This window comes from Eucyclogobius newberryi, unplaced genomic scaffold (assembly GCF_026437365.1).
Source record: "Eucyclogobius newberryi isolate DKJ021-1_F unplaced genomic scaffold, fEucNew1.0.hap1 SCAF_8, whole genome shotgun sequence".
In the NCBI taxonomy this organism is placed as follows: domain Eukaryota; kingdom Metazoa; phylum Chordata; class Actinopteri; order Gobiiformes; family Gobiidae; genus Eucyclogobius; species Eucyclogobius newberryi.
In genome coordinates, this window is record NW_027316500.1 from 34,907,296 (window position 1) to 34,917,446 (window position 10,151).

Sequence of the window (10,151 nt, forward strand, 5' to 3'; positions counted from 1 at the left end):
GAGAGGAGTGGGACAGGGCTGTGTCTGGTCCCCTCTCTTGTTCACACAGAGAGAGGAGTGGGACAGGGCTGTGTCTGGTCCCCTCTCTTGTTCACACAGAGAGAGGAGTGGGACAGGGCTGTGTCTGGAACATGTCCTGCTACAGATGATGATGAGGATAAAGAGGATAAAGAGGACGAAGATGATGAAGATGATGAAGATAATGATTGTGATGAAGATGATAATGAAGATAATGAAGATGATGAAGATGATGAAGATAATGATTGTGATGAAGATGATAATGAAGATAATGAAGACGATGAAGATGATGAAGATAATGATTGTGATGAAGATGATAATGAAGATAATGAAGACGGTGAACATGATGATGAAGATGATGATGGACAGTTCTGTTATGTTGAACAAATGACACACGTTTCATCTCCTCTGAGTCGTCACAAGATTTCATGGAAATAGAAGTTAAAACACCTGGAATATTAAAGTCAAATGAACATCTCTTCATAATCCATCAAACTAAGTCTTTTCTTTCTCATTAAATCAAAACAAGAGAAAACATCTTCACTAGATGTTCATTACCAGGCAATGATTTTAAACATGTAACAATGACCAAACAGACAAAATGTCAAAAACAATCTAGAGACTATTTCTGATTTTAATCAATAATACACTTAATTCATAATTATTATCGGTCTGAATCTTAGATTTAGTCCAATTGTTTCATGGAAATAATTGTTGCATCAGAGGCAGCCGAATCAGGTCTGTGATGCGGCCGACATAACCAAGCATGGTTTTGTTTTTCAGTGCAATAAAAATATGTCTTGTTTTTGGGTGAAACGTGACGTACTGCGGCATTAACCAGTCCTAGTTTAGTCCTGGTTTAGTCCTAGTTTAGTTCTAGTTCAGACCTGGTTTAGACCTGGTTTAGTCCTGGTTTAGACCTGGTTTAGACCTGGTTTACACCTGGTTTACACGTGGTTTACACCTGGTTCAGACCTGGTTTAGACCTGGTTTAGACCTGGTTTAGACCTGGTTTAGACCTGGTTCAGACCTTGTTTAGACCTTGTTTAGACCTGGTTTAGACCTGGTTTAGACCTGGTTTACACCTGGTTCAGACCTTGTTTAGACCTTGTTTAGACCTGGTTTAGACCTGGTTTAGTCCTGGTTTAGACCTGGTTTACACCTGGTTTACACCTGGTTTAGACCTGGTTTAGTCCTGGTTTAGACCTGGTTTACACCTGGTTTACACCTGGTTTAGACCTGGTTTACAACTGGTTCAGACCTGGTTTAGACCTGGTTTAGACCTGGTTTAGACCTGGTTTACACCTGGTTCAGACCTTGTTTACACCTTGTTTAGACCTGGTTTAGACCTGGTTTAGTCCTGGTTTAGACCTGGTTTACACCTGGTTTACACCTGGTTTAGACCTGGTTTAGTCCTGGTTTAGACCTGGTTTACACCTGGTTTACACCTGGTTCAGACCTGGTTTAGACCTGGTTTAGACCTGGTTTACACCTGGTTTACACCTGGTTTACACCTGGTTCAGACCTGGTTTAGACCTGGTTTACACCTGGTTTAGACCTGGTTTAGTCCTGGTTTAGACCTGGTTTACACCTGGTTCAGACCTGGTTTAGACTTGGTTTAGACCTGGTTTAGACCTCGTTTAGACCTGGTTTGGACTTGGTTCTGACCTGGTTTAGACCTGGTTTACACCTGGTTCAGACCTGGTTTAGACCGGGTTTAGACCTGGTTTAGACCTGGTTTAGTCCTGGTTTACACCTGGTTTACACCTGGTTTACACCTGGTTTAGTCCTGGTTTAGTCCTGGTTTAATCCTGGTTTAGACCTGGTTTAAACCTGGTTTAGACCTGGTTCACACCTGGTTTAGACCTGGTTTACACCTGGTTTGGACCTGGTTTAGTCCTGGTTTAGACCTGGTTTACACCTGGTTTAGACCTGGTTCACACCTGGTTTACACCTCGTTTACACCTGGTTTAGACCTGGTTCACACCTGGTTTACACCTGGTTTAGACCTGGTTCAGAACTGGTTTAGACTTGGTTCAGACCTGGTTTAGACCTGGTTTACACCTGGTTCAGACCTGGTTTAGACCTGGTTTAGACCTGGTTTAGACCTGGTTTAGACTTGGTTTAGACCTGGTTTAGACCTGGTTTACACCTGGTTCAGACCTGGTTTAGACCGGGTTTAGACCTGGTTTAGACTTGGTTTAGACCTGGTTTAGACCTGGTTTAGTCCTGATTTAGACCTGGTTTAGACCTGGTTTACAACTGGTTCGGACCTGGTTTAGACCTGGTTTAGACCTGGTTTAGTCCTGGTTTAATCCTGGTTTAGACCTGGTTCACACCTGGTTTACACCTGGTTTACACCTGGTTCAGAACTGGTTTAGACCTGGTTTAGACCTCGTTTAGACCTGGTTTAGACTTGGTTCAGACCTGGTTTAGACCTGGTTTAGACCTGGTTTAGACTTGGTTTAGACCTGGTTTAGACCTGGTTTACACCTGGTTCAGACCTGGTTTAGACCGGGTTTAGACCTGGTTTAGACTTGGTTTAGACCTGGTTTAGACCTGGTTTAGTCCTGGTTTAGACCTGGTTTAGACCTGGTTTACAACTGGTTCAGACCTGGTTTAGACCGGGTTTAGACCTGGTTTAGACTTGGTTTAGACCTGGTTTAGACCTGGTTTAGTCCTGGTTTAGACCTGGTTTAGACCTGGTTTACAACTGGTTCAGACCTGGTTTAGACCTGGTTTAGACCTGGTTTAGACCTGGTTTCGTCCTGGTTTAGACCTGGTTTAGACCTGGTTTACACCTGGTTTAGACCTGGTTTAGACCTGGTTTAGACCTGGTTTTGACCTGGTTTAGTCCTGGTTTAGACCTGGTTTAGACCTGGTTTAGACCTGGTTTAGACCTGGTTTAGACCTGGTTTAGTCCTGGTTAAGACCTGGTTTAGTCCTGGTTTTGAACAGGTTTAGTCCTGGTTTAGTCCTGGTTTAGTCCTGGTTTAGACCTGGTTTACACCTGGTTTAGACCTGGTTTAGACCTGGTTTAGCCCTGGTTTAGACCTGGTTTAGTCCTGGTTTAGTCCTGGTTTAGTCCTGGTTTAGACCTGGTTTACACCTGGTTTAGACCTAGTTTAGACCTGGTTTACACCTGGTTCAGACCTGGTTTACACCTGGTTCAGACCTGGTTTAGACCTGGTTTAGACCTGGTTTACACCTGGTTCAGACCTGGTTTACACCTGGTTCAGACCTGGTTCAGTCCTGGTTTACACCTGGTTCAGACCTGGTTCAGACCTGGTTTAGACCTGGTTCAGACCTAGTTTAGTCCTAGTTTAGTCCTGGTTTAGTCCTGGTTTAGTCCTGGTTTAGTCCTGGTTTAGTCCTGGTTTAGTCCTGGTTTAGTCCTGGTTTAGTCCTAGTTTAGTCCTGGTTTAGTCCTAGTTTAGTCCTGGTTTAGACCTGGTTCAGACCTGGTTTAGACCTGGTTTAGACCTGGTTTACACCTGGTTCAGACCTGGTTTACACCTGGTTCAGACCTGGTTCAGACCTGGTTTAGACCTGGTTTAGACCTGGTTTAGTCCTGGTTTAGTCCTAGTTTAGTCCTGGTTTAGTCCTGGTTTAGTCCTAGTTTAGTCCTAGTTTAGTCCTGGTTTAGTCCTGGTTTAGTCCTAGTTTAGTCCTAGTTTAGTCCTGGTTTAGTCCTGGTTTAGTCCTAGTTTAGTCCTAGTTTAGTCCTGGTTTAGTCCTGGTTTAGTCCTAGTTTAGTCCTGGTTTAGACCTGGTTTAGACCTGGTTTAGTCCTGGTTTACACCTGGTTTAGACCTGGTTCACACCTGGTTTACACCTGGTTTACACCTGGTTCAGAACTGGTTTAGACTTGGTTCAGACCTGGTTTAGACCTGGTTTACACCTGGTTCAGACCTGGTTTAGACCTGGTTTAGACCTGGTTTAGACTTGGTTTAGACCTGGTTTAGACCTGGTTTAGACCGGGTTTAGACCTGGTTTAGACTTGGTTTAGACCTGGTTTAGACCTGGTTTAGTCCTGGTTTAGACCTGGTTTAGACCTGGTTTACAACTGGTTCAGACCTGGTTTAGACCTGGTTTAGACCTGGTTTAGTCCTGGTTTAATCCTGGTTTAGACCTGGTTTAAACCTGGTTTAGACCTGGTTCACACCTGGTTTACACCTGGTTTACACCTGGTTCAGACCTGGTTTAGACCTGGTTTAGACCTGGTTTAGACTTGGTTTAGACCTGGTTTAGACCTGGTTTACACCTGGTTCAGACCTGGTTTAGACCTGGTTTAGACCTGGTTTAGACTTGGTTTAGACCTGGTTTAGACCTGGTTTAGTCCTGGTTTAGACCTGGTTTAGACCTGGTTTACAACTGGTTCAGACCTGGTTTAGACCTGGTTTAGACCTGGTTTAGACCTGGTTTCGTCCTGGTTTAGACCTGGTTTAGACCTGGTTTACACCTGGTTTAGACCTGGTTTAGTCCTAGTTTAGTCCTAGTTTAGTCCTAGTTTAGACCTGGTTTAGTCCTGGTTTAGTCCTGGTTTAGTCCTGGTTTAGTCCTGATTTAGACCTGTTTTAGTCCTGGTTTAGTCCTGGTTTACACCTGGTTCAGACCCGGTTCAGACCTGGTTTAGACCTGGTTTACACCTGGTTCAGACCTGGTTCAGACCTGGTTTAGACTTGGTTTAGACCTGGTTTAGTCCTGGTTTAGACCTGGTTTAGACCTGGTTCAGACCTGGTTTAGACCTGGTTTAGATCTGGTTTACACCTGGTTCAGACCTGGTTTACACCTGGTTTAGACCTGGGTCAGACCTGGTTCTGACCTGGTTTAGACCTGGTTATGACCTGGTTTACACCTGGTTTACACCTGGTTTACACCTGGTTCAGACCTGGTTCAGTCCTGGTTTACACCTGGTTCAGACCTGGTTCAGACCTGGTTTAGACCTGGTTTAGTCCTGGTTTAATCCTGGTTTAGACCTGGTTTACACCTGGTTTACACCTGGTTTACACCTGGTTTAGACCTGGTTTACACCTGGTTTACACCTGGTTCAGACCTGGTTTAGACCTAGTTTAGACCTGGTTCACACCTGGTTTACACCTGGTTTACACCTGGTCTGGACCTGGTTTAGTCCAGGTTTAGACCTGGTTCAGACCTGGTTCAGACCTGGTTTAGACCTGGTTTAGACCTGGTTTAGACCTGGTTTAGTCCTGGTTTAGTCCTGGTTTAATCCTGGTTTAGACCTGGTTTACACCTGGTTTACACCTGGTTTACACCTTGTTCAGACCTGGTTTAGACCTTGTTTAGACCTGGTTTACACCTGGTTCAGTCCTGGTTTAGACCTGGTTTAGTCCTGGTTTAGACCTGGTTTACACCTGGTTTAGACCTGGTTTAGTCCTGGTTTAGACCTGGTTTACACCTGGTTTAGACCTGGTTTAGACCTGGTTTAGACCTGGTTTACACCTGGTTTGGACCTGGTTTAGTCCTAGTTTAGACCTGGTTTACACCTGGTTTAGACCTGGTTTAGACTTGGTTTAGACCTGGTTTAGACTTGGTTTAGACCTGGTTTAGACCTGGTTTAGACTTGGTTCAGACCTGGTTTAAACCTGGTTTACACCTGGTTTAGACCTGGTTTAGACCTGGTTTAGACTTGGTTTAGACCTGGTTTAGACCTGGTTTACACCTGGTTCAGACCTGGTTTAGACCGGGTTTAGACCTGGTTTAGACTTGGTTTAGACCTGGTTTAGACCTGGTTTACAACTGGTTCAGACCTGGTTTAGACCTGGTTTCGTCCTGGTTTAGACCTGGTTTAGACCTGGTTTACACCTGGTTTAGACCTGGTTTAGACCTGGTTTAGACCTGGTTTTGACCTGGTTTAGTCCTGGTTTAGACCTGGTTTAGACCTGGTTTAGACCTGGTTTAGACCTGGTTTAGACCTGGTTTAGTCCTGGTTAAGACCTGGTTTAGTCCTGGTTTTGAACAGGTTTAGACCTGGTTTAGACCTGGTTTAGACCTGGTTTAGTCCTGGTTTAGACCTGGTTTAGACCTGGTTTAGACCTGGTTTAGCCCTGGTTTAGACCTGGTTTAGTCCTGGTTTAGTCCTGGTTTAGTCCTGGTTTAGACCTGGTTTACACCTGGTTCAGACCTGGTTTAGACCTGGTTTAGACCTGGTTTACACCTGGTTCAGACCTGGTTTACACCTGGTTCAGACCTGGTTCAGTCCTGGTTTACACCTGGTTCAGACCTGGTTCAGACCTGGTTTAGACCTGGTTCAGACCTAGTTTAGTCCTAGTTTAGTCCTGGTTTAGTCCTAGTTTAGTCCTGGTTTAGACCTGGTTCAGACCTGGTTTACACCTGGTTCAGACCTGGTTCAGTCCTGGTTTAAACCTGGTTTAGACCTGGTACAGACCTGGTTCAGACCTGGTTTAGACCTGGTTTAGACCTGGTTTAGTCCTGGTTTAGTCCTAGTTTAGTCCTGGTTTAGTCCTGGTTTAGTCCTAGTTTAGTCCTAGTTTAGTCCTGGTTTAGTCCTGGTTTAGTCCTAGTTTAGTCCTGGTTTAGACCTGGTTTAGACCTGGTTTAGTCCTGGTTTAGACCTGGTTTAGACCTGGTTTACAACTGGTTTAGTCCTGGTTTAGACCTGGTTTACACCTGGTTTAGACCTGGTTCACACCTGGTTTACACCTGGTTTACACCTGGTTCAGAACTGGTTTAGACTTGGTTCAGACCTGGTTTAGACCTGGTTTACACCTGGTTCAGACCTGGTTTAGACCTGGTTTAGACCTGGTTTAGACCTGGTTTAGACTTGGTTTAGACCTGGTTTAGACCTGGTTTACACCTGGTTCAGACCTGGTTTAGACCGGGTTTAGACCTGGTTTAGACTTGGTTTAGACCTGGTTTAGACCTGGTTTAGTCCTGGTTTAGACCTGGTTTAGACCTGGTTTACAACTGGTTCAGACCTGGTTTAGACCTGGTTTAGACCTGGTTTAGTCCTGGTTTAATCCTGGTTTAGACCTGGTTTAAACCTGGTTTAGACCTGGTTCACACATGGTTTACACCTGGTTTACACCTGGTTCAGAACTGGTTTAGACCTGGTTTAGACCTCGTTTAGACCTGGTTTAGACTTGGTTCAGACCTGGTTTAGACCTGGTTTAGACCTGGTTTAGACTTGGTTTAGACCTGGTTTAGACCTGGTTTACACCTGGTTCAGACCTGGTTTAGACCGGGTTTAGACCTGGTTTAGACTTGGTTTAGACCTGGTTTAGACCTGGTTTAGTCCTGGTTTAGACCTGGTTTAGACCTGGTTTACAACTGGTTCAGACCTGGTTTAGACCTGGTTTAGACCTGGTTTAGACCTGGTTTACACCTGGTTTAGACCTGGTTCACACCTGGTTTACACCTGGTTTACACCTGGTTCAGACCTGGTTTAGACCTGGTTTAGACCTGGTTTAGACTTGGTTTAGACCTGGTTTAGACCTGGTTTACACCTGGTTCAGACCTGGTTTAGACCGGGTTTAGACCTGGTTTAGACTTGGTTTAGACCTGGTTTAGACCTGGTTTAGTCCTGGTTTAGACCTGGTTTAGACCTGGTTTACAACTGGTTCAGACCTGGTTTAGACCTGGTTTAGACCTGGTTTAGACCTGGTTTCGTCCTGGTTTAGACCTGGTTTAGACCTGGTTTACACCTGGTTTAGACCTGGTTTAGTCCTAGTTTAGTCCTAGTTTAGTCCTAGTTTAGACCTGGTTTAGTCCTGGTTTAGTCCTGGTTTAGTCCTGGTTTAGTCCTGGTTTAGTCCTGATTTAGACCTGTTTTAGTCCTGGTTTAGTCCTGGTTTACACCTGGTTCAGACCCGGTTCAGACCTGGTTTAGACCTGGTTTACACCTGGTTCAGACCTGGTTCAGACCTGGTTTAGACTTGGTTTAGACCTGGTTTAGTCCTGGTTTAGACCTGGTTTAGACCTGGTTCAGACCTGGTTTAGACCTGGTTTAGATCTGGTTTACACCTGGTTCAGACCTGGTTTACACCTGGTTTAGACCTGGGTCAGACCTGGTTCTGACCTGGTTTAGACCTGGTTATGACCTGGTTTACACCTGGTTTACACCTGGTTTACACCTGGTTCAGACCTGGTTCAGTCCTGGTTTACACCTTGTTCAGACCTGGTTCAGACCTGGTTTAGACCTGGTTTAGTCCTGGTTTAATCCTGGTTTAGACCTGGTTTACACCTGGTTTACACCTGGTTTAGACCTGGTTTACACCTGGTTTACACCTGGTTCAGACCTGGTTTAGACCTAGTTTAGACCTGGTTCACACCTGGTTTACACCTGGTTTACACCTGGTCTGGACCTGGTTTAGTCCAGGTTTAGACCTGGTTCAGACCTGGTTCAGACCTGGTTTAGACCTGGTTTAGACCTGGTTTAGACCTGGTTTAGTCCTGGTTTAGTCCTGGTTTAATCCTGGTTTAGACCTGGTTTACACCTGGTTTACACCTGGTTTACACCTTGTTCAGACCTGGTTTAGACCTTGTTTAGACCTGGTTTACACCTGGTTCAGTCCTGGTTTAGACCTGGTTTAGTCCTGGTTTAGACCTGGTTTACACCTGGTTTAGACCTGGTTTAGTCCTGGTTTAGACCTGGTTTACACCTGGTTTAGACCTGGTTTAGACCTGGTTTAGACCTGGTTTACACCTGGTTTGGACCTGGTTTAGTCCTAGTTTAGACCTGGTTTACACCTGGTTTAGACCTGGTTTAGACTTGGTTTAGACCTGGTTTAGACTTGGTTTAGACCTGGTTTAGACCTGGTTTAGACTTGGTTCAGACCTGGTTTAGACCTGGTTTACACCTGGTTCAGACCTGGTTTAGACCGGGTTTAGACCTGGTTTAGACTTGGTTTAGACCTGGTTTAGACCTGGTTTACAACTGGTTCAGACCTGGTTTAGACCTGGTTTAGACCTGGTTTAGACCTGGTTTCGTCCTGGTTTAGACCTGGTTTAGACCTGGTTTACACCTGGTTTAGACCTGGTTTAGACCTGGTTTAGACCTGGTTTTGACCTGGTTTAGTCCTGGTTTAGACCTGGTTTAGACCTGGTTTAGACCTGGTTTAGACCTGGTTTAGACCTGGTTTAGTCCTGGTTAAGACCTGGTTTAGTCCTGGTTTTGAACAGGTTTAGACCTGGTTTAGACCTGGTTTAGACCTGGTTTAGTCCTGGTTTAGACCTGGTTTAGACCTGGTTTAGACCTGGTTTAGCCCTGGTTTAGACCTGGTTTAGTCCTGGTTTAGTCCTGGTTTAGTCCTGGTTTAGACCTGGTTTACACCTGGTTTAGACCTAGTTTAGACCTGGTTTACACCTGGTTCAGACCTGGTTTACACCTGGTTCAGACCTGGTTTAGACCTGGTTTAGACCTGGTTTACACCTGGTTCAGACCTGGTTTACACCTGGTTCAGACCTGGTTCAGTCCTGGTTTACACCTGGTTCAGACCTGGTACAGACCTGGTTCAGACCTGGTTTAGACCTGGTTCAGACCTAGTTTAGTCCTAGTTTAGTCCTGGTTTAGTCCTAGTTTAGTCCTGGTTTACACCTGGTTCAGACCTGGTTTACACCTGGTTCAGACCTGGTTCAGTCCTGGTTTAAACCTGGTTTAGACCTGGTACAGACCTGGTTCAGACCTGGTTTAGACCTGGTTTAGACCTGGTTTAGTCCTGGTTTAGTCCTAGTTTAGTCCTGGTTTAGTCCTGGTTTAGTCCTAGTTTAGTCCTAGTTTAGTCCTGGTTTAGTCCTGGTTTAGTCCTAGTTTAGTCCTGGTTTAGACCTGGTTTAGACCTGGTTTAGTCCTGGTTTAGACCTGGTTTACACCTGGTTTAGACCTGGTTCACACCTGGTTTACACCTGGTTTACACCTGGTTCAGAACTGGTTTAGACTTGGTTCAGACCTGGTTTAGACCTGGTTTACACCTGGTTCAGACCTGGTTTAGACCTGGTTTAGACCTGGTTTAGACCTGGTTTAGACTTGGTTTAGACCTGGTTTAGACCTGGTTTACACCTGGTTCAGACCTGGTTTAGACCGGGTTTAGACCTGGTTTAGACTTGGTTTAGACCTGGTTTAGACCTGGTTTAGTCCTGGTTTAGACCTGGTT